Below are 23,698 nucleotides of genomic sequence, written 5' to 3'. Positions count from 1 at the left end.
TAGTGCCGACAGAAGGGAGCAAACGGACGCCTTCCCCACAGATGTGTCTTTCCATCAGTCTCCGTGGCAGAGCCAACCTCTGGGGGCAAGCTTAACATGTCTTTCAATGGGGAAGGACAGTTTCTCCGAAAAGGAAGCTTTGCCCCCTCCCATGCTCTGAAACCCACCTCAGCAACATGATGGAAAAGGAACAGCTGGATGCCTTCCCCACCGATGTGTGTTCCCACCAGTCCCTGTGGCGGAGCCAACCTCTGGGGCCAAGCCTAGTGTGTCTTTCAATGGGGAAGGACACTTGTTAAAAATAAGGTTTCCCTCCTCATGTCAGCCTAAACCGACCTCAGCAATGTGATGCCTGTGATGGAAAAAGGAAAGGATGGATGCCTTCCGTGAAAAAATGCACATCTTACGGCCTGCCTCTTCGTGAACGCCGAACAGGATGAATCCGTGGGAAAATTAGGTCTGTTTTAAGGTCCGTGCCCACCTCTGTTCCTATCAGGCCTGGAAGCAAACCTCTGGCCTCATTAATAAAGGCTTAATGTGTGGAAATGGGCCAGTGAAGCTTTTCATAACATGGTGGTAAATAATATTACCTGGTAAATGACATCCCGTTAAGCCTCTGTTCAGGGAATTGGATATTTTTTATCTAGGCGATTGGCAGCCCTAACAAAGATCCTATTCTAACAATTAGGATTATTGGTATTTTAGTTTATTGGGTGAACACTGGACCCCAAATAGCTAGGAATGAATCTATTTACAACACCCAAATTCAAATCCCAAAATTTTGAGCCTTCAAAATTGAGGTCTAACTTCTGGTCTAAGAATTTGACTTTGAAAAACATCTAAATGAGGACATCCAAAGACATCTTCTTGATTCATGTAATGTTCAGTATAATATCGAGTACTCAGAGTGTAAACTTGTTTATTATCTAGCCTTTGAAACACCGGTTTGGGATTGTAAACTGGAAAGTGCAACATCAGGTCAAACTGATTGAGACTCGTTCTGATAAGCTTCTCTTAACAAGACAGCCATGGACCAGCATTAAGTGGTCTAAGAGATGCACTCCAGCATTCCATTAAGTGTTTGGCTGGAGGGGGGGGGAGGATTTGTTGTCCCTGCATCCCCCCATCTGAGCAGCTGGTTGCTACTATCAACATTCATTTGAACTGAGCTTTAGTGGCCTAGTACCTGAGTTGGGGACCCTGACCTAGATAGCCCAGGTGAGTCTGATCTCATCAGATCTCGGAAGCTAAGCAGGGTTGGCCTTGGTTAGTAATTGGATGGGAGGCCTCCAACGAAGACCAGGGTTACAGAGGCAGGCAACGGCAAACCACCTCTGTTAGTCTCTTGCCATGAAAACCCCACCAGGTGTGCTTCATACAGACCTTTGGCAGAGACCTTTAGGAAAGATGATTTGGAAGAGCTGAGCTCTGGTGTGATCATCCCAATGCAGGTGCTGGAGTGGTGGAGAGTGCTGTCAAGTCATAGCTGTCATAGCTGATGCCATTTCTAGCATTCTGGTTCTCACATGTAGTATGTTATGATGGACAGAGCCAAGTCCATCTCCTTTTCCAGTATCTACTAATCCCCTTAGTAGGAGTCTTGCTCTGTTTCCAATCACTTGAGGTGAAAGTGGACTGTTCAGTGTAGTGGCCTAGTGTGGCATGCTCTAGTATGTGGGTTTCGTATGTAGTCTTTCTGTGTGACTGGAAAGCTCCTGGGATATTATTGGGGCAAGCAGAGGTCTGTGTTTTAAAAAGGCACTAGTAGCCATCTGAAACTTTAACAAACCTGAGAGGAACTTGGCAGTTTCTGGCGAACTCTCCATTATGATATTTCAATCTTAAAAAAACAATTGTTACAGGGTGGTTTGCCATTGCCTTCCCCAGTCATCTTCTCCAGTCAAAACCTGCTGCTGTATTGCTTGTTGCATGTGTTCTTTTTAAAATAAATATTTAAGATGTTTGATTGGTTTTAAAGATATTGTATTTTATATTACTCTATTAATTGGAATCCGCTCTGAGCCTGCTGGTGCGGGGAGGGTGGAATACAAATAGAATAAAATAAATAAATAAAATCTACACTTTACCCCCAGGTAACTGGGTACTCATTTTACCAACCTCGGAAGGATGGACGACTGAGTCAACCTTGAGCCGGCTATTTGAATCCGGCTTCCGCCAGGATTGAACTCAAGTTGGGAGCAGAGCTTGGGCTGCAATACTATAGCTTACCACTCTGTGCCATGGGGCTCTTAAAAAAAATCACACACACACATAATTTCAGTGGTATAAAGTTGATCCTGAATATCCCCAGTTTATTCTCCCACCTGTAAATAAACTTTTTCTTGTCTTTGTTTTCCTCTTTGGAATTAAGGGTAGAAAAGGTTATAATCAGGTTTACCAAGGCAGGAGAGAAGGTACCTCAGGAACACCATCACAATTTATATCTGAGATCTGGCAAGCAAACAGCTCCAAGCACTGGTAGGTCTGTAAATAAACATTTTGTCGGCCTCTTTCACAGGTGCGCTTGGTGTTGTGATGGAGAAATGTGATACAGGCTAGATAGTCTTCACTTGAGCTAAAAATCAATATGTGGTACCATCTTGAGGACAAGAGTGCTAGCCTGTTTGGGATTTTTCATGCCAAAAATATTTTTGAGCCTGCTCCTGCCACCTGAAACTGTCACATACATGAATTTGGAGTATCTTTAGCAGTATACAGTTGAGTATCCATGGCCTTCCATGTGCATGGCAACAACAAAAAAGAAAAGAGGGGGGGGAAGAGCCCCTACAAACTCAACCCAAACAAGCAGGGGGGAAAATAGAGGGGTCAAGTTACAACCTAAAATGTAAAATGTATTCCAAGAAGGTATTTATTATGGATGTGCACAAAATATAAATTAAAAACAAGTTAAAAACATAAGACCTGAATGGCAGGCTACATGTATATGTTAAAAATTGCTAAAACATTCTCCATACACAGATGATGATACAGTTCAATGACCAACTCAAAGACAGATCATACGCTTTTCAGCCCTAAGGCCTTCCTCAGTGGTCAATTGTACAATATTTATAATCAAACTCACCCATACTTTCAGAAACCAATATAGAAATGTTCCCAATGCTTTATCTAAAAATGCAAAAAGAGAAAAGGGGGGGGGGGAGGAAAAAAATGCATTCAGTGTTGGCAACCACTATGCAATAGAAGTATTTTTTATAAAACACTAACACAATACAAATGTTGCTGCAGACCAAGGACTGCACTCACACAATGCTCTTCAGTTGTATTCTATAGAAAAAAATGTTACAAATGAACTAATTATTCCATACTAAACACTTTAACTCCCCCCCCCCCACCCCAGGGTTCTCCAACCTCAAACAAACCTGAGAGGCTTGGTTGAGTGTGTTTCATCAATCTGCAGTTGAAATAAAGTGGCACTTTAACCTCATGAAGTTCAGCTATATGAAAAGATAGAAGGGTGATGCAATATCTCCCATGTGATATGGAGATATGCTCCCAAGGGAGGTGGAGGAGGGGGAAGAAAAGAGATGAGAGACGGGAGAAAACACTAAAGTTACAAGAACGCAGCACTGTCAAAATGGGAACCCAGGCAGACACCCAAAACAAATCTCTATCAGACATGGCAAGTCCAGTTCTCCATTTCTCCATTTAGTCCCCAGAATATCAACGTCTGGAGGTGGTGAATCCAAAATACTTCTCTTTTCTGCAGGAGTTTGTGTAAGCCTGAAGACATGTTCTGTATACATTCCACAACCCACAAGCTGCTTCTCTGTGTGGCCGGCAGTGAGATATTGCTTAATAAGTGGGGCGTTCAATTTCTTTAATCTAATACAGCTCTTATGTTCACATATTCGAACTTTGACTGGTCTAGTAGTCATTCCCCCTCTCTATTTTTTCCCTTGCATGTACATGGACCTAATGTCTGAAGAGGACTTCTATGATTATCTATTTTATGACAATTTTGCTTTATCATTTTAATTATACTTTTTAAAAGAATAATGACTTCTAAGAGGATTATTGTATTTTACATCTACTGGCAACTGTTTTGGAGGACTATTTCAAAGCAGGATAATTAAAACTAAATAAAGATCAAAGAATGTCATAAACCTAGTTCTTCCTGATCAAATTTCAGCTCTCCAATGAATTGGTCATTTGAACCTAGCCTTATTTGTACATGTTTTGCAGACAGAGACAACCTTCCACTCAGTTTTATTTGAGGCCCTTCAAAAGATTCGACATATGGGAGGTTCTTTGATGAGCGTTAGGAGCATTTTTCTGTTGAAAAATGGGTGAAAATATTGCTTATGTGTCAACCTCAGCTGCTTATGGGTGTAATTAAACTGACAAACTTGAGCTAGAGGTGAGAAAACAAGGCACTTCCTTGCTTTGTTAAACTGGAATGCTTTCATCTTTTTTTCAAATGCAATATATACAGAATTCCTAATTAAATTCAGTGGAAGAACAGTGAAGTAAAAAAACCTGCCACTACTCTGTCAACTGGGAAGAGTTTACAGCTCAATTAGATCTTTGGCCCAACAGCGGTTTTATAAAGTGAAAGATGAGATACGGAACCACAACGCTTGATCAGTCAGGGAAAAAAAATGAAAATCTATAATGCCTAGAGAAACAAAATATAAACACATGGCTTCCCATGCAGAATTAACAATAGACATGACCTGCCCCAATTTCCATCTCTCTCTCTCCCCTCTGTCAAAACTTTCAAATCTGATTTCTGATTTTGAATACGGCCATGGTCCAGTGGCTGAGTATATATCTGCTTGGCATGCAAGAATGTCCAAAGTTCACCCCCCCCTCCCCCGGCATCTCCAGTTAGCTGGCATGAGATGATGGGGGAGGCCTCTGCCTGAAAACCGGAAGAGAGCCACTGCCAGGACACTGACCGTGATGGATCAATAGTCTGACCCAGTACAGGGCAGATTCATTGGTTTATTATTATTAGATCATTGACTTTTTTGGATTAAATTTTGAATAATACAACTATTCTTGCATCCTTACTCATAATTAACTCCAGGAATTCACTAGTAAGATATACCAGTTTAAATGGCTTTAAAAAGAGGATGAGACAGGTTCATGGAGGATAGGTCCAACGGTGGCTGTTAGTCATGAGGGCAAAATGGAACCTCCAAGTTAAGAAGCAGAGTACCTTACTAACTGCTGAGGGGTCCAAAAGGCAGGGGAGTTCTGCTTGTGGGTGTGCCTTCTGGGACATCTTGTTGGCTCCTTTAGGAAACAGGATGGTGGATCAAATGTATTGTGTATTAATCTTATCAGATCTTTATTATAATAAACGTCTTTATTGGAGACTGGAAGCAGACAGACTGGAGACTCAGGCTCAACAGTAACCAATTTATACTTGTAGAAGAAACCACTCCCACTTTTACAACAGCCAATACAATGTAAGCAGCCAGAATCCTTCATTTGCATGAACTATATACAAGTATCTACTTTTCAGCACAGCGATTGGACTACAAAGCAGCAGTTCGGATTGGCTGTGCTGGCACCCAAACACCAATAGCTTTGTAGGCCTCAGGCGCCTTCATTCTACTCAAGCAATACATAACAAAATGGACCTTTGGTCAGATCCAGCATGACTCTTCTCTTGTTCTAACATCCTTGAGTCTTGGAATGTTGGTCCTTTGGACTTTGTAGTAAGAGTGCCTTATTGTGTTTTCTACATCATTGTTGAATTGCTGTTTCTAATACTTCTGAGAACCTGCTTTGAGTCCTTCGGGGGGGAAAATGAACTTTAAGTATTTTAAATCAATAAAATAAAAATAAATCAATGATAGCATAAAAGGAACAAACCAACACAAAGATCATACTGAAAATGGAGAACAATCTTACTATATAATTCAGTAAGCGTATTTCAGACAACTCACTTTATACCCTGCTGCACCACCAGAGGGCGCTGCCATGGAGGGAAGTCTAGGCAAGGCATCATGTCCCTCCAGAAAATATGCCATGGTCGTAAGCCCAGGCCAGGAGCAGGATGGAAGCAGGTGGCAATGCCTGCCTCCCACCTTCACCCATCTGGTATTAGGAGTGAGGCAGGTGGCAATGCCCACCACCCAACTTAAATCAGCTGATATTAGGAGTGGAGCAGGTGGCAATGCCCACCCTCTGCCTTCACCCAGCTGGTATTAGGAGCCGAGAAGGTGGCAGTATCCACCACCACCTTAACACAGCTGGTATTAGGAGCGGATCAGGTGGCAATGCCCACCCCGTCTTAACCAAGTTGGTATTAGGAGTGGAGCAGGTGGCAATGCCCTCTCCCTGCCTTAACCCCCGCAGTAACCCAGCTGGTATCAGCAGCAGAGCAGGTGGCAATGCCCCCCCCTTGGAACCAGTTGGGATCAGGTGCAGAGTAGTTGGCAATGCCCACCCCCACCTTAACCCAGCTGGTATTAGGAGCGGAGCCGGTGGCAATGCCCACCCTCCTTCAGCCAACTGGGATCAGAAGTGGAACAGGTGGCAATGCCTGCCCCCTGCCTTAACCCAGCTGTTATTAGGAGCAGAGCAGATGGCAATGCCCATCCCCCACCTTAACCCAGCTGGTATTAGGAGCGGAGTAGGTGGCAATGCCCTCCCCCTGTCTTAACCCAACTGGTATTAGGAGCAGAGCAGTTGGCATGCCACCCCTGACCTTAACCCAGCTGGTATTAGGAGCAGAGCGCTTGGCAATAACCTCCCCCTTCACCCAGCTGGAATCAAAAGCAGAATAGGTAGCTTTGCCCATCCACTGTCTTAACCCAACAGGGATCAGGCAATACCCATCCTCCTTCACTTGACTGGGATCAGGAGTGGAGCAGGTGACAATGCCCTCCCTCCTCCTTAACCCAGCTGGTATTAGGAGCGGAGAAGGTGGCAATGTCCTCCCCTGCCTTAACCCGGCTGGTTTTAGTGGTGGAGCATGTGGCAATGTGCACCCCTGCCATCACCCATTTGGGATCAGGAGTGGGGCAGGTGGCAATGCCTACCTTGCACCTTCACCTGGCTGGGATCAGGCACAGAGCAGGAGGCAATGCCCTTCTTCCCTTCACCTAGCTGGGATAAGGAGCAGAGCAGGTGGCAATGTCCACCCTCTTTAACCTACCAGAATAAGCCACTGAGCAAGCAGCAATGCCCACCCTGTCTTCACCCTGCTGGAGTCAGCAGCCAAGCATGCAGCAATACCTGCCCCCCCCTTCAACCTACTAGAATCAGGAGCAGAGCAGGTACCAATGCCCACATCCCCTTTACCCAGCTGGGATCAGGAGCAGAGCAGGTAGTAAAGCCCACCGCCCACTTTCACCTGTCAGGATCAGGCATGGAGCAGAAGGCAATGCCTGTTCCTCCCTTCACGTAGCGGGGAGGAGGTGGCAATACCCACCCTCCTTCACCCAGTTGGGATCAGGCTTGGAGCAGGCTGCAATACCTTCCCCCCTTCACCCAGCCATAGGCAGGCGCAGAACAGAAGGCAAGCTGAGCTCACTCTCCTCCCCAAATTCTGCTACCCCCAAGCCATACCTCTAAATCTCCAAGAAACTGGCAGCTCTATGCCCAGTAATTAGGTTTGCCAACTCCAGGTTGGGAAATTCCTGGGATTTGAAGGTGCAGTCTGGGAATGGTGGGGTTTGGGGAAGGGAGGGACCTCAGGGAGGTCTAGTGACATAGATTCCACCTTCCAAAGTGGCCATTCTCTCCATGGAAACTGATCTTTGTCATCTGGAGATCAGTTGTCATTCCGGGAGATGGCCAGCTCCCACCTGGTGATCGGCAGCCCTACCAGGAGTTTACTGTATTAGTTACTTATTTGCTTCTGAGCCCAATTCAGAGTGCTGGTTATCATCTTGAAAGCTTGCCAAGTCCTGAGGCCTCATACCATATTTATTATTGTGACCACACTGTTTTGAGCACTCTTAGCACTTTATATAAAAATATATATAAAAAGTTTTTCTCCATATTTTCAGTATATTTTTGCCCTCCGTTAGGGGTTTCCCTTCCTGTTCTCCTGGAAGAGCCCCTTCCTTTTCTGTGCTCCTGATCCCAGCTGGGTGAAGGTGGGGGAGTGGGCATTGCCACCTGCTCTCCTCCTGATCCCAGCTGGGTGAAGGCAGGGTGGGCATTGCCACCTGCTCTCCTCCTGATCCCAGCTGGGTGAAGGCGGGGTGGGCATTGCCACCTGCTCTGCTCCTGATCCCAGCCTTGGCTTCCCACCATGGCCTGCCTTCTGTAGGTCTGGCTGCCTCATCTGGGCTTCCCTTCACAGTAGCGCCCTCTGGTGGCACACCAGGGTAGAAAATGAGTTTTCTTGAATATGCTTATCCTTTTATATAGTAGGATTTGTGGCATTGATATGTTGCCTTCAATGCCACGTTAATCCAAAGTGGCTCATAAAATACCAGAATACAACTAAACAACACCCCACCCCCGCCCCCAGTGAAACTGATTCCAGCCTGGTCCTGTTGAAAGAGGCTGCCTAGCACGAGCCCTTTGGATTGCACCCAAGGGCCTGTGTCTCCACCCAGACTTTAAGGACCTGCCTGGAAAGGAAGATAAGCCCGAGCACAGAAGGAGCTCAGCTGCTGCTCGTTCATCGCCAGCCAGCTGTGCAGCAACCTCTTCCTGCTCCACTGCTTGGAATATGTAAAGCTGCTCAGCTGATAAAATTTTTAGTGGTTCATTAACTCTTTCCAAGAGATATTGGAAAGTAAAATAAATATTTCCGTATCTACATATTAGATTTCTGAGCCACGACCCTCTCAGTACGAAACCAGAGAAGACTGATCAGAATTTTACTGCAGCTCATGTTGGTGGAAGGTTTCTATTTGAGGAATTAAGGGGGATAAGTGAAACCTTCTGCGGGTTAAAAATACTATGGTATAATTTTGCCATTCTTTTCCAAATAATGTGACAGCTGGCTGGGGTGAAGTAGAGCTTGCTATGGTTGCTGCTGCCACTGAAGCAAACAGCGGTCTTAGCCACAGATTTCCTTACAGCTGCCAGAGCTTTTAGACTCTGAAAACTGAGATTTGGAAACTTCAGATCAACTGTTTTACTGTAAGGTTTTTTTTTTTTAACAGAAACAGAGACATGCTAGGTTTCATAATTGGCTGTCTCTTTCTCCGACTCATTACTAAGAGGGGGAAAAATCAGTCAATAAATGATTAACAGTAATAGAGCCATCTGCACAGGTGGAAATCCAGGAGCAGGCTGGCCACTATAGCTGCTGGGGAATCTCCCAGTGGGCCAATGGCCTGTCCCCCCCAGTTAGTCCAGTCCATCCCACAGTAGAAGAGCTGTGCTGGCCTGGAGAAAGAGGCTCCTGGACAGAACAAATCTCACCCAGCCAGAGAAAGATGCCTCTCACCTGTGTGCATCTCACCTGAAGAAGGCTCCTCCTGGTCAGCACAAGCCCGGGGGAAGCTGCTCCCAGTCCAAGCGAGGCAGGAGCAGTGCCTAGCAGTGCTGCAGGGCTGGCTGGCTCCTTCTCCTTTCCATCCTTGACCCTTTTCTTTGCGGGGGTGGGGCCTGGGTGTGTCAGGTGTGTGGCTTTTTTGCAGGGCCGTTTTTCCCTTCCAGTCTGCCCCTAGGCTTGCCAACCTCCAGGTAATACAAAGGGCTTCCGACCCTCCTTGTGTTTCCTGCAAAAGATAAAAACAGAAAGAAGAGGACACAAGACTTTGTGATGACACTAATCTGTGTATTTGAATGTAGAATTGTATACTGTATTTATTGTTCATGTACATAATATGTAATGATTCATGTACATAGGATGATGATGGGAGAGTATTGAAACGAATACAGATATTTATTACACATTAGCACTTAAAAGTGTTCACTTATATACTATAAAATATATAAATGGAAACACCCATTCATAGCTTATTGATTCGTCATTATTCAAGTATTGGTCACAGGAGGAATATACTCGGAAGGCAATGATGTCAACAGAAGGTGCCTTTCCAGTCACCTGCATGGAGTGTGCCATGTTTGTTTTCCTCCCGGAAGAGAAGACGGACTTCACTTGTCAGAAGTATAAGCTGGTCAGGCTTTTGGAGGAGAAGATTCAGACCCTGGAGGAGAGGATCACCACTGTTCAGGAAATGAAGGAAGGGGAGGCTTTCATTGAGAAGAGCCTGGGGACTCTGCACAGGCATGAAGAAATAAGTCCAAGAGAAGAAGGAAGAGTTGATCTCCCATCTCAGCCTCCTCTCAGTTCTGCAGTACAAACCAGAAGATGTGGACTAAGGCGACACTCTAGTCCACTGGAGCTCAAGAATCATTTTGAGGTGCTTGAGATGATGACGGAGACGAGAGTGGAAGGAGAACCACAAAAACTTGGAGGAGGGAGTGAAGAGGGCATGGGGTCACGAGGAAGTGGAAGAAAACAGAAGGTGGTGGTCATCAAGGATTCTCTGCTCAGGGGTATGGAACGTCATGTATCCAGGCCAGATCCCCTACTCCAAGAGACGTGTTGCTTGCCGGGAGCCAGAATTTAGGATATTACAGACCGACTGCCGAAACTGATCAGACCGACTGATCAGTACTGGTTTGTGCTGGTTCATGTGGGAACTAATGACATGGTCGCGAATACCGTCGCAAGAATTAAAGAGGACTATGAAGCTCTTGGAAGGCACTTGAAGACAGTGGGGGCACAGGTGGTATTCTCTTCTATTCTTCCTATCAAAGGAAGAGGAATGCGAAGGGAGCAGACCATACTCCAGGGGAATCGTTGGCTGAGGTGGTGATGCCGGCAGGAGTGCTTTGGGTTCTGGGACCACGGGATAAGTTTCCTTAGAGAAGGCCTTCTAGCACACGATGGGCTTCACTTCTCAAGGTCAGGGAAGAAAATGTTTGGAAAGAACCTGGAGAGCTTCATCAGGAGAGCTTTAAACTGATGCCGTAAAGGAAAGTGTACGATCAACATGGGGATTTCAATGAAGAAGAGGTAACAGCGGGGGCCCGAGTAGGACAGATCAAAGAAATGTACAAGGCTACAAGAGCCTATATACCAATGCCCAAAGTACGGATAATAAGGATGAGCTACAGCTTCTCTTGCAAACAGAGGGCTACGATATAGTAGGAATTACTGAGACTTGGTGAGATGATTCCCATGACTGGATGTGGTAGTGGATGGGTACAAGTTGTTCAAGAAAAACTGGAAGGGTAGAAGAGGAGGTGGAATGGCATTGTATGTGAGGAGAGGGCTTGATTGTCAGCAAATTCTGGAGAATGTGGTTGACAACCCAGTGGAAAGTATATGGGTGGAAATAAGGGGAGGAAGGAAAAAAGGTATTGTTGCTGGAGTCTGCTACATACCGCTGCAGACCGCTATAGACTGCCTGACCAGGGAGAGGAAATGGATGCTGCCCTCCTTGAACAGATTGGTAGAGTATCCAGACATCAGAACCTTATAATTATGGCTGACTTCAACTTCTCTGATGTGTGCTGGGAAACAAGCTCAGCAAAGCAACAAGAATCATGCAACTTTCTGACCTGCCTGGCCAATAACTTCCTTTTTCAAATGGTGGAGGAAGCTACAAGGGGCTCAGCCATACTAGACTTAATATTAACCAACAGGGAAGATTTGGTAGATGGGATGAAGGTTGTGGGGACCTTAGGGGGAAGTGACCATGTCCTCCTTGAATTCCAGTTGCTGTGGGGGGCCAAGAAAGTTCGTGGCTAAACTTGTCTTCCATTAGAAGATAGAATTAAAATTCAACAAGACCTGAATACTCTGGAGGTTCTGAACAGGATGCAATTCAACATAGATAAGTGCACAGTATTACATCTGGGCCTCAAAAATGTGAAGCACAAATACAGGATGGGGGATACACTTCCGCATAGTAGTGTATGAGAAAGAGATCTTGGGGTAAGATTGGATTGTAAACTAAATATGAGCAGTTTTGGAGTGGCAAAAAAGGCAAACTCAGTCTCTGGTTGTATCAAAGGGGCCATAGCGTCGAAATCGCAGGAGGTCATAGTCCCTCTCTATACTGCCTTGGTCAGGCTGTAACTGGAGTAATGTGTGCAGTTCTGGAGGCCTCACTTCAAAAAGGATGTGGACAAAATCGAGAGGGTGCAGAGGAGAGCAACGAGGATGATCAGGGGTCTGGAGATTGAGCCCTACGAGGAAAGGCTGAGGGCCTTGGGAATGTTTAAGTTTGGAGAAGAGGAGATTGAGGGGGGATGTGATTGCTCTCTTTAAATATTTGAAAGGCTGTCATTTGGAGGAGGGCAAAGAGCTGTTCCAGTTGGCATTAGAGGATAGGACTCGAAGCAATGGGCTTAAATTACATGCAGAAAGGTACCGGCTGGATATTGGGACAAACATTTTTTTTAATATTAGTTTTTAGTTCCAGCTTATTCTGATAGCAGAGTTAATCAAAAATCTTACATTTTTGGTTACATGATACATACCATGCATTTCATTTCGTCTCTACGAATTCCATCATAATTTTATTATTTTTCACTAAGCTATTATCACTGTAAGTCTACTTTCTTTAATTCTAATACTTTTTTTTCTTTCCTCATTCATTTAATTGTGTTTTGCTAACATACAGTTATGTCCCTATGTTATACTTCCGTTCAACCCATCTATAGAGTGGGGTCCATTTTTGTTTCCCATCATGTTTGTTTTTTTCTTTTATTAATTTTGTAAGAGTGTCCAGTTCTGTCATCTCTAAGATTTTCTCTATCAATTCTTCTTTTGTTGGTATATCTGTATATTTCCAATATCTGGCATATACTATTCTTGCTGCTGTTATTATATGGATTATCAAATATCTATTTTCCCTATTTATCTCCTCCGGCATTATATTTAGTAAGAGCATTTCTGGTTTGAAGGGTATATTCATTTCTAGTTGTCTTCTATTAAGGAGGTAACTCTATTAGTTATGTGGATTCCGAAGTATTTTACTCCCCCCCCCCACATTGGACAAACTTTTTCACGATCAGAGTAGTTCAAAGGTGGAATCAGCTGCCTGGGGAGGTGGTGAGCTCCCCTTCACTGGCATTTTTCAAGAAGAGGCCGGATGAATATTTGTTAAAGATGCTTTAGGCTCATCGTGCACTGGGTAGGGGGTTGGACTAGAAGTTCTGTATGGCCCCTTCCAACTCTGATTCTGTGAGGGTCAGAGGCCCTGTGTAATAGCTTCAGTTATACCTGTTTATGCTTCCTTGAATAGTCAGCCTCCAGGGAGTAGCTAGACATCTGGAATTACAACTGATCTCCAGGCCACAGAGATCAGTTGCCCTGGAGAAAATGGCTGCTTTAGAGGGTGGTGTCTATGGCATTATATCCTGCTGAGGTCCCTCTCCTCCCCAAACCCCAACCTCTCCAGACTCTGCCTCCCAAATCTCCAGGAATTTCCTAACCTGGAGCTAGCAACCCTCTCTGCCCCAGTGCAGATCTCTATGTCTTTTAAAGCCTGGGAAATCACACATGAAGGGGAGATTGGGAAATGAAGTGCATAGGAATAAAAGGTTCACTGGAAAGTATGCTTCTCCTCTGTAACATGCTTACATCTAATTCTAAGGTTATTTCAATACATGCACCTCTGTGTGGTGGTACAGTCCTGACATGGCTGAATAGATTGGGATACTCTGGTGAGTAGAGCATAGAATTGCCAGCCTCCAATTGGTAGCTGGAGATCTCCCGGAATTACAATTGATCTCCAGGCCACAGAGATAAGTTCACCTGGAGAAAATGGTTGCTTTGGAGGGCGGACTCTATGAATTATATTATCCTGATTCTGTTTCCCTCCCCATACTCTGCCTTTTCCAGATTTCACCCCCCCACACACACACACAAAATCTCCAGGAATTTCTCAACTCGGAGCTGGCAACCCTAGTAGAGCACAATTTTTGAATGTTCACCTACATGGAACAAAATTCCTCCAAGAAACCTAGGTGAGCAGGGAGGGGCTTGAGGGGCTAGCTTTCTGTGTGCTAGTTTTCTACGTACGAGGAGGTGGCTTTTACATCAAAAAACTGTATCTCTACCTGTAGTTTGGTTTAGTCCTATCTAAGGCTGCTTTCACCTCACTTGTATCTATTATTCATGTTCCAATAGCAGCATGGGACATCTTTATATAGAGGCAGCAAAACTCTGAATAGTAGATGCCAATTGTGCTATGATGGGGAGAATCCAGAAATATTTAGGGTGTCCACTGTTGGGAACAAAGTGCAGGGAAGGATGAAGCTTGCGATTCCTAGTATCAGAGTCACCAACCTCTTCTTAAAACATTAATAAATATTTCATACTTAAACATGGAATGTGCCATTTAAAAAAAAAAAACCAGATCATGGTTCCTGGAAAATGATGGCCGATTGATGCTTATTGGGCTTTTTTCTAGGGAAAGAAGTGGAGGAACTCTCAACCAGGGAAACTCCCAGCAGGAAGTGGCGCCCCTGTCACTATATGCATGCACGCAAAGTGCACGCACGCTCCTGGGACTGCACAATGATGTCACTTCTGGGAAGTGATGTCACTTCTGGGAAGTGACGTCATCACGCATGGCACAGCTGCCCCCTGGAAAAAAGAAAGAAAGAAAAGAAAGAGAAAGATCTGGAAAGAAAAAGGAAGGGAGGGAGGAAGGAAAAGAAGGAAAGGAAGGAAGGAAGGACATGGAAAGACGGAAAGACAAGGGAAAAAAGAAAGAGAAAGGGAGGGAGGGAAGAAGGAAGAAGGTTTACGCTGCGGGGAGGGGAATTCCCCTCCTCTCAGCTGAAGTTTAAAGCCCATTTGGGGCTTCCCTGGCTTCAGCTGGTCAGCGGGGAAGTCTTGGGCTGCAGGGAAAGGTGCCTGATCGCTGTTCCTTGGGATTCTGGCTGGGAAAAAGCCCTGTTATTACCTTGTTCTTGTGAATATGCAGGAGACGCAGGAGGAGATTTTCCATAATGGCAGTTTGGCATCTTCCCCACTAGAAAATTAAGAAACCCGCTTGAGGGTCAAATCTCACGTTGTTGCGGTTTTTGCATAAGCAGACTTCGCCTGAGAATGAGTTGCAAATCAAAATGAACTGACGAGTAGCTCCTGAAGCGACTTCTGAATTTATTACACACAAAGGGAGGGAAACTTGCAAAAATTACAAGCAGATTGCCATATGGGATAGAAAGATTCTGGAAAGCTGCAATTGGCCATGGCTGGCCATTGTGTGTGTACCAGCCATGCACTTAGTGAGAGCGAAGATTTGCAGGATCCCACCCTCCCTGATTGTTATTGAATGAGCAGGGATTCGAACCCATGGCTACAAAGCAGATTTACTATTCAATGTAAAACTGAAAAGGACTAGCAACTAATCCTGGCTGTCTGATGAGCATACCTTTACGTTAGTGATGGTTCCAAAACACATTCACATATACACTTTAAAAAAAAAACCCTTAAAATCCATCATGTATCAACTGGCTATTAAATAGTTGGAGAAATTCCATTTTAAACTCCAAGTCTACATTAAATCTTATATACTAATAGCTAAATGGCTCTGATCTGAGGATACTTAAATACAGAGATTAGAGCCATGAATGGATAAAACACGACTTCCTACACACCTGAAAAATGCCCCAGGTTTGCAGAAAAATATGAATCTAAACAAAAATACATTGGTGGATTTAAAAAGAACCCAAAATGATAATAAAGTCTGTAGCTTTAACCAGATGCCCTCAGTGGCTGTTACTAGGCAACCATAAGAGTTCAGCCAGTATTCCAGGCTTGGTTTCTGTCAGTAAAAGGCAGGGGCAGGTGGCAGGGCCATTTCCAGGGCTGTTTTGGCCTTTGAGGCTGGACTCATTGGGGCCAGGCCCAGAAGCAACCACTAGATGACTTGATACCACATGACTTGCATAGCCACCCAGCCTGGCAGCTTGCTATTGTTCAACAGCAGCACCCCACTCACTAAAGCCAGTGTAGTGTAGTGGTTAGACTTTCAGAGTCGGATCTAGGAGCCCAGGTTTGAATCACTGCTCTGCTGTAGGAGCTTACTAGGTGACTTAGATCCGGTCAGACACTCTCAGCCTAAAATACTTCTCAGGGTTGTTGTGGGGATAATATGTAAGGAGAATGATGTAAGCTGCTTTGGGTCCCCATTGTGGAGAAAGGCAGCCTATAGATGAAGTAAATTAAGAAATATAGATGAAGATGGGAGCCAGTAAAAGGTAAGCTGTTTAGTGGGTTTGAAGGAGAGAAGGATGTAGGGAAAGGTGAGCATGGGGAGGCTGCCAGGAGGAAGAAAAGAGAAAATAGTGTGGGGAGGGGGTGCTACAGAGGGAAGTGAAGTACCCCCCTCCAAGCCCTTGCAGGTTCTCCAGCATGCAACTGGGACTGACTTAGCCAGCACCAGGCAACTGGGCCATAGGGGAGAGGCTGGGGAGGGGGGGAGCAAGGTGAAGACAGAGCGGCAGAAAAAGGTGGGTGGGAAGGAGAGAAGCAAGCAGGAAAAGAGGGAGAGGCTATGGGGGCAGAGAAGGAAATGATTGGGGAGGGGGAAATGAGATGCCCCCTGCAAGTCCTTGCGGTTTCTGCTTATCAGTTTCCTAATACGGGGATTACTTTCTTGTGTGCTCAGTGACACCCCCTCCCCCCGATGCCGAAGCAGTGTTTGCTTGGGTCCTACCAAAAATGTAAAGGAATACAGCAATGTTTCAGTTCTCTTTTGAATTTTGTTTGTAATATGGAAATATACCCCTTCCTGTGAAGTTCTGGGTACATCTGGTAGGTGGCATCAGCGTTACCATGGACCCATCCAATCTGGCCTCTGGGCCACCACCAGGAGAAATGAGCAGCCCCTGCCGAATGCAGAAATTGGCTTCCCCTTCTCCAACCTACAGCCATCCAGTGGAGCTCAGAATCTAATGACCTCACATTTTGCTCATTAGGTTGCTTTTTTATGGGCCACTCAGTTTGCTTTTAGTTCATTAGAGAAATAGCAGCTCTTTGACAGAAATAAAATCGCTTTGTTGAGAGAATGAAAACCAGTCAGTGGTAAAACATAATGAGGTGATCACTTATGGTGTCACAGAAAACTTAGCATGATTCCAGGTAAGAGGGAGAGGATAAACTAAGAGGTTTAAAGGACTCCGTTGAAATGGGCTTGAATATTTATTTATAGACTTAATTTATTTCCTACTTTTATCTGCAATGAGGACCACTCTCCCTTTCACCATTTTATTCTGACAACACCCCTGTGATGTAGGTGACACTGAGAGTATAACTGGCCCAATGTCACTCAGCGAACCTTTTCTGTGGGAGAGTGAGGATTCAAAACGGGGTCTGACACTCTAACTACTATGCAACGCTGGGCCTCATCAGCCTCAGAGACACCCTTTCTTTCTGGAACCCACATTTCCAGGTCAGGCTCCAAAGAAATGAATGGAAAATCAATCATTTTGTCAAAACTGGAACTTCTACAACGCCCTATATGCCTAAGAATCTTGAGGATTTTATTTTGCTGTTTATGAGTTGTTAGTATAACAGCACAATTTCTAATGTTTTAAGTCTTCTGCTTAAAATGCTCTTAAATAGATAAATAACTCCTACAAATTACTTATTTTAATTATCCCAAAATAATGCAAAAATCATCATTATCTCAGCATTATTTTTCCATTTGTTGTTCATGGAAGCTTAAAACAGAGCCGTTTGATAGTCTTTTGAAATTCTGCAGGACAATGTTATGAAGACAGCAGTTATGCCTTTTGGATCCAAAGCACAGCCACAACTATTCTTAGATGCCAAGGTATGAGGATTTCATCGAGTACACAAGATTTGAATCTGGAGGTACTAGGATGCCTGGATGTGTCATTATTCTTACTACTGGAAATATGGACCATCTCGGTACTTTTATCATATCAGAAAAAAATTAGTTATCAGCAGGGTTTTTTTTCAGAGGGAATGCAGTGGAATGGAGTTCCGGCACTTCTTAAAAATGGTCACATGGCCGGTGGCCCTGCCCCCTGATCTCTCAGACAGAGGGGAGTTTAGATTGCCCTCTGCGCTGCTTGGTGGTGCGGAGGGCAATCTAAACTCCCCTCTGTCTGGAGATCGGGGGGCAGGACCACCGGCCATGTGACCATTTTCTCTGAGGGCAATTAAAACTTTAAAAACCTCCCCCCTTGTTCCAGCTGACCCAAAGTGACGTCCTTGTGCATTCTTGAGTTCCACCACTGAGTTCCACTACCTCTTTTCCCAGAAAAAAAGCCCTGGTTATCAGCAGATGCTTATCTAATCTGCAAGGTTAGCAAAAATTTAAAAAAAAATGGAGCACAAAAATGCTGCAGTTGGTGGAGAAACTATTTGCGAACAGAGATTTTCTTTCTCTGTTCCTGTCATTGTAACAAGAGGCTGAGCAGACAGACTTTCAAATTAGATTCCAAGATATCCTTTAGTAAATTGACAGATGCTCCTTGGTTTAAATTTCTTTCAAGTACAAAGATGGCCTCTAAGAATATCTGCTCAGCTGAGATACGTTCACCCTAAGGAATTTGCTTTACCAGGGTTTCAAGTGATGCCATCTTTAGTAAGATAAGGAGAAGATAAGATTAGGAGAAAAATCCTAATGGTAGAGGCTATTCAATAGATGAACAGGCTGCCTCAGGAGGTGCTGGATTCTCCTTGATTGGAATAGTTAAGCAGAGGCTGGACGGCCATCCGTCAGGGATGCTCTGGTTGTGTATTCTTGCACTGAACAGGGGACTGGGAGAGATGATTGCCAAAGTCCCTTCCAAATCGTAACATTCTATGACTCCAGTTTTGGGAGCATCTAAAGCATCACACTGACACGATGATTTAACTGTCAGTTTTGTGCTGGAAGTGATAGTGTGCATTGGTGCAACACTGAATGTACACCCCTTGTTCACCCTGCTACCTTGTCAAGCAGTGGTGGGAACAAGGGTTCAAGACTGGGAAGTGTCTCACTATAGTGGGGGACCTAATTAGCCTCATAGCAGTGCTCTTGCTCTACCAAGTTTATAGCAAGCACCACCAAACATAGATGACCATATCATGCTGCCTCTTCTTCTTGCTTGCTTGCTTCTGGGAGCTCCAACTGTCATTCACAGCAGGTCTATAAGGCAGACCAAAATGGAAACCGAGGGGTACATGCTCTTTCCATCTCAATCCTTGTTCCCACACTCTGCGCCCACACCCAGCCCCAAACCTCCAAGCCATCTATCACTGGTGATAGGCAAGTCAGTAGGTACTAACTCCACCACCTCCTCCTAAGGAAATACCAAGCAGTTACCTACGTCCATGCCAGCAACCTTTTTTTAGCTAACTGTAACTGCTTCTCCCACCATCCTCCACCCTGGATATTGAAACCAGACAGCAAAGTACATGAATAAGGATCAGATAAGAAAGTTCTTCATCTGTTTACAAATATCAGGAATAGTTTTGATCGGATTTATAGCATTTACATTTCAATATAATGGCTATAATTTGGGCCATATCTTGACTCATAGCATTCTAATTTTTTCCCAGTCTGTGTCACTCTATGGAAGACAGGATATGTTGAAGGTGACTCCTGACCCTTGCAGCAAGAAATCCAAGCTCTCTTGAGTAAATAGGTCTTTATTGAGATATCACAGGCTTCTCGGTACATATGTCCATCGGTTACACAGAAGCAATTAAAGGCGCCTGGCTGTACACAGGTCTCTTGTTAAGAATGATGCAGTGAGCACAGGTTACATTATATCAACCCTTTCACATGTTCCCCCCACCTCTCTGGCTCTCCCAAGGCCACTGCGGCGAGCCGTCCGAGATCAGGGCTCGCTCGTCTTGGAATCTGGAAAGCAACAGGGAGCAGGTGCAGGAGGCTATTGCAACATATCACACAAGGAATAACAATATGGAAGGACAGTGGGCAACAGGCCTGACAGTCTGCGTGTCATACAGGCAAGCTAGCCTGCCTGCCATACCTGTGAATGTATATCTACTTTCTGCAAATAGTTATTCTCAGACCTCATTCAGGAATATCAAAAAGAACTAAACAGATTATAAAGAAATTACCCACACTCATACAAGAACGCATTACAGGAATCTTGACTGGAAACTTTCCATCTTCTGCCCCAAATACACAAGCTCGGCCGCCCAAGACGTCCTACCATCTCTGGCATAGACACCTTGACTGTATGGGTATCTGGATACAGAGACTCCATTCTCAGACCCTCTGCCATCAATGCCCCCAGTTATGTGTGTGACACCACACCACAGACTTTTTGATAAAAATACAATAACACAGTTTTAGCCACCACGGATGTTGAATCTTTGTACACCAACATCTCCCACAAAGATGGAATACGCACCATATCAAAATCATATGTAGTACTTCCTGTGGAGGCATGTACACTGTTATTGTAAGAGAATTCTGCCAGGGGGAGCAAATCGACCCAGTTGTCTTGCTGAAAATTAATATAACAGCAGAGGAATTGTTCTAATATTTGATTAGTTTTTTCCGACTGTCCATCGGTTTGAGGATGATGGCTTGAACTTAAACCTTGTTCAATACCCAGCATTAGTAAAAGCTCCCGCCAGAAGTTGGCAACGAATTGTCCGCCGCGATCCGAAATCACCTTTGATGGAAAAGAATGTAGTTTTACAATGTGCTTTAGAAAGATATCAGCTAGTTTTCGAGCTGAAGGTATAGTGGTGCAAGGTATAAAATGAGCTTGTTTGGAGAATAAATCCACTACGACTAAAATACAGTTGTGACCTTTGGAAGGGGGTAAATCAGTAATAAAGTCCATGGATATTACTTCCCACGGTCTGCTTGGTGTTTCTAAAGGTTGCAATAGTCCCGGTGGTTTGCCTTTGCGGGATTTGGCACTGAGGCAAATGGGGCAGGACGCTACATATTGGGAAATATCTTTGCGCATGCCCGGCCACCAAAATTGATGTTGTATTAAATGAAGTGTTTTCAAGTACCCATAGTGTCCTGCCGTAGGGGCATCGTGACAGCGTTGCAAAACCTCTTTTCTTAAACTTTTGGGTACATAAAAGCGGTCTCCCCAAAGCCATTCCCCTTGTTTGGATTGTTGCAGCTTGTCTTTGGGGACGTTCCCCCCTTCCTTTTCCACTTCAGCTTTCAGTTTTAGTCTCCACCCCTGATCGGGTTGAGGGGGTTGGAATGTGCGACTGCGCGTGGTCACCACACCCCCTAATTGCGTAGGCGAAAAGACGGTGTCCACTGTCTCCTCCCTTTTGCTTTTGTGCTGGGGCATGCGTGATAGAGCATCAGCGAGAAAGTTAGTTTTGCCCGGTAAAAAGTTTAAAGTGAAATTGAATTTAGAAAAGTACTCTGCCCACCGCAGCTGTTTGGCATTTAGTCTCTGGGGGCTGTGTAGGGCTTCCAAATTCTTGTGGTCCGTCCAAACCTCGAAAGGATGACGGGCTCCTTCTATCCAATGTCTCCAGGCAGTAAGAGCTGCTTTTACAGCAAAAGCCTCTTTTTCCCAAACATTCCAATTTCTTTCTGCTTCAGAAAATTTTCGGGACAGGAAGGCACAGGGCTTGAGTTTCCCGTCCTCCCCCCTTTGCAAAAGTACGCCTCCAATTGCGGTGTCGCTGGCGTCGACCTGCACCACAAAGGGGCGATTTTCATCGGGGTGTTGCAGAACGGGTTCTGAAACAAACTGCGTTTTGAGATGGTTGAACGCTGCTTGGCATTCCGGTGTCCAGGGCAATTTGGCACTCGGTTTTTTAGCTTGGTCCCCCTTGTCTTTGGTTTTTAACAGTTCGGTTAGAGGGAGTGTAATTTGAGCAAAGTTCGCAATGAATTCTCTATAGAAGTTGGCAAAGCCCAAGAAGGATTGTAGCTCTTTGCGGGTAGCGGGGGTTTGCCAATTTTGAACTGCTTGCACTTTGCCCGGGTCCATTTTCAAGCCATCTTTGGAGATGCAGTAGCCTAAATAAGTGAGTTCTGTTTTGTGGAACTCACATTTAGATAGCTTGATGGGCAGTTTGTTACACATTAGAGTGGTCAAGATTCTTTTTACAAGTTCTACGTGTTCTTCCTCTGATTCTGAATATATTAAAACATCATCTAGGTATACCACAACCCCTTTGTATAAGAATTCATGTAGTACTTCGTTGATCATGGACATGAAAACCGAAGGGGCCCCAGCCAGGCCAAACGGCATAACTCAATATTCATACTGGCCGAGGGGCATGTTAAACGCGGTTTTCCATTCATCCCCTGCTCTGATACGAACGTGGAAGTAAGCATCTTTCAAATCCAATTTCGTAACGATCTTACCTTGAGCCACGACGTTGAGTAGATCTCTAATGAGCAGGATGGGATAGGCGTTGGAAGACACCGCGTTAAGTCCTCGAAAATCCGTGCACAGTCTTAAGCCCCCATCCTTCTTTTTAACGAATAGCACTGGCGCAGCATGTGGGCTATTAGCGGGTCGAATGAATCCTCTTTGAAGATTGGTGTCAATGAACTTGCAGAGTTCTTCCCTTTCGTTAGGGCTCATAGGATACAGACGGCCCTTGGGCAACGAGGCGCCCGGTAAAATTTCCACGGCACAGTCCGTCCTCCTATGGGGAGGCAAGGTATTGGCTTCTTCTTCTGTGAAGGCTTGGGTGTAAGCTCTGTATTGCTTGGGTATTAGGTTGATTTCTTCCTGGGTGAGGAGAGCGGGTTCAGTGAAGGTAGGATTGTTGCCCCAATTTTGATCCCACCGATGACTTTTGCAAGCATCATGGGTGAATGTGATGTTCCCCTCTGCCCAGTTTATGTAGGGGTTGTGATCACACAACCATCGGCTTCCCAGAATCAAGGGGTATTTGGCAGTGGCACTAATAACGAATGATCTTACTTCCCAATGTTGTCCCATGCCGGTTATGACTGGAGTGGTTTCAGTAGTGACTGGATTCATGTTAGTGCCATCCATTTGCTCAAAAATAACAGGTATTTCCAATTCTTTAACAGGGAGTACTAATCCATTTACTAGGGCTGGTGCAATAATGTCTCTAGAGCAGCCCGAGTCTATCAGAGCTTGCACGTGGATGTGCATTTTTCTGTCTGGGTTCACCAAAGTTACAGGTATAAAGAGTATGGACCCTTGAGGTCTGTTCGGATTAGGAACTGACTGAGGTTTGATCTGCCGTTTGGGCCCGTTTACGACAGATCCATTTCGTTTCCCGAGGTGGGACTCTCTGGATTCTCCTCCCCGGTTAGAGCTGTTGAATCATATTCCATAACTTCTTCTAGCTCTAACCCTCTTTCGGGAGGGTTTCTCCGAGGAGCTCCTCTGCCTCTCACTGTTCTAGGAGCTGGTGTTGGGCGCAGTGGCGCCGGGTAGGCTGTGGGGGCTGGACGTCTTAGTTGGAGCGGAGGTCTTTGCACAGGCCGGTACGGACATTGCGCCGCAAAATGACCACTTTGGCCACATTGCAGGCACAAACCTTGTTGCCATCTAGCGTCTCTCGCTCCACGAGTAGCATATCCCGCACCCCTGCCTCCCCTAACGAGAACTGAGGAGCGCCTTTGTCCTGCATGTTGTTGTTGTTCCACTAAACGGACTTCTAGCATGCGGTTTTCTACTTCACAAGTTAATTGGATCCACCCTATTTAAGTAGGAGGATTATCTTGCATAAGGGTTCTATCCAACAGCCTAGGATTTAAGCCCTGTTTGAACAGGATTATTTTGGTTGATTCCTCACACCTTGGGCATTTAGCGG

This window comes from Eublepharis macularius, chromosome 8 (assembly GCF_028583425.1).
Source record: "Eublepharis macularius isolate TG4126 chromosome 8, MPM_Emac_v1.0, whole genome shotgun sequence".
Taxonomy (NCBI): Eukaryota; Metazoa; Chordata; class Lepidosauria; order Squamata; family Eublepharidae; genus Eublepharis; species Eublepharis macularius.
This window is presented reverse-complemented; position numbering follows the sequence as displayed.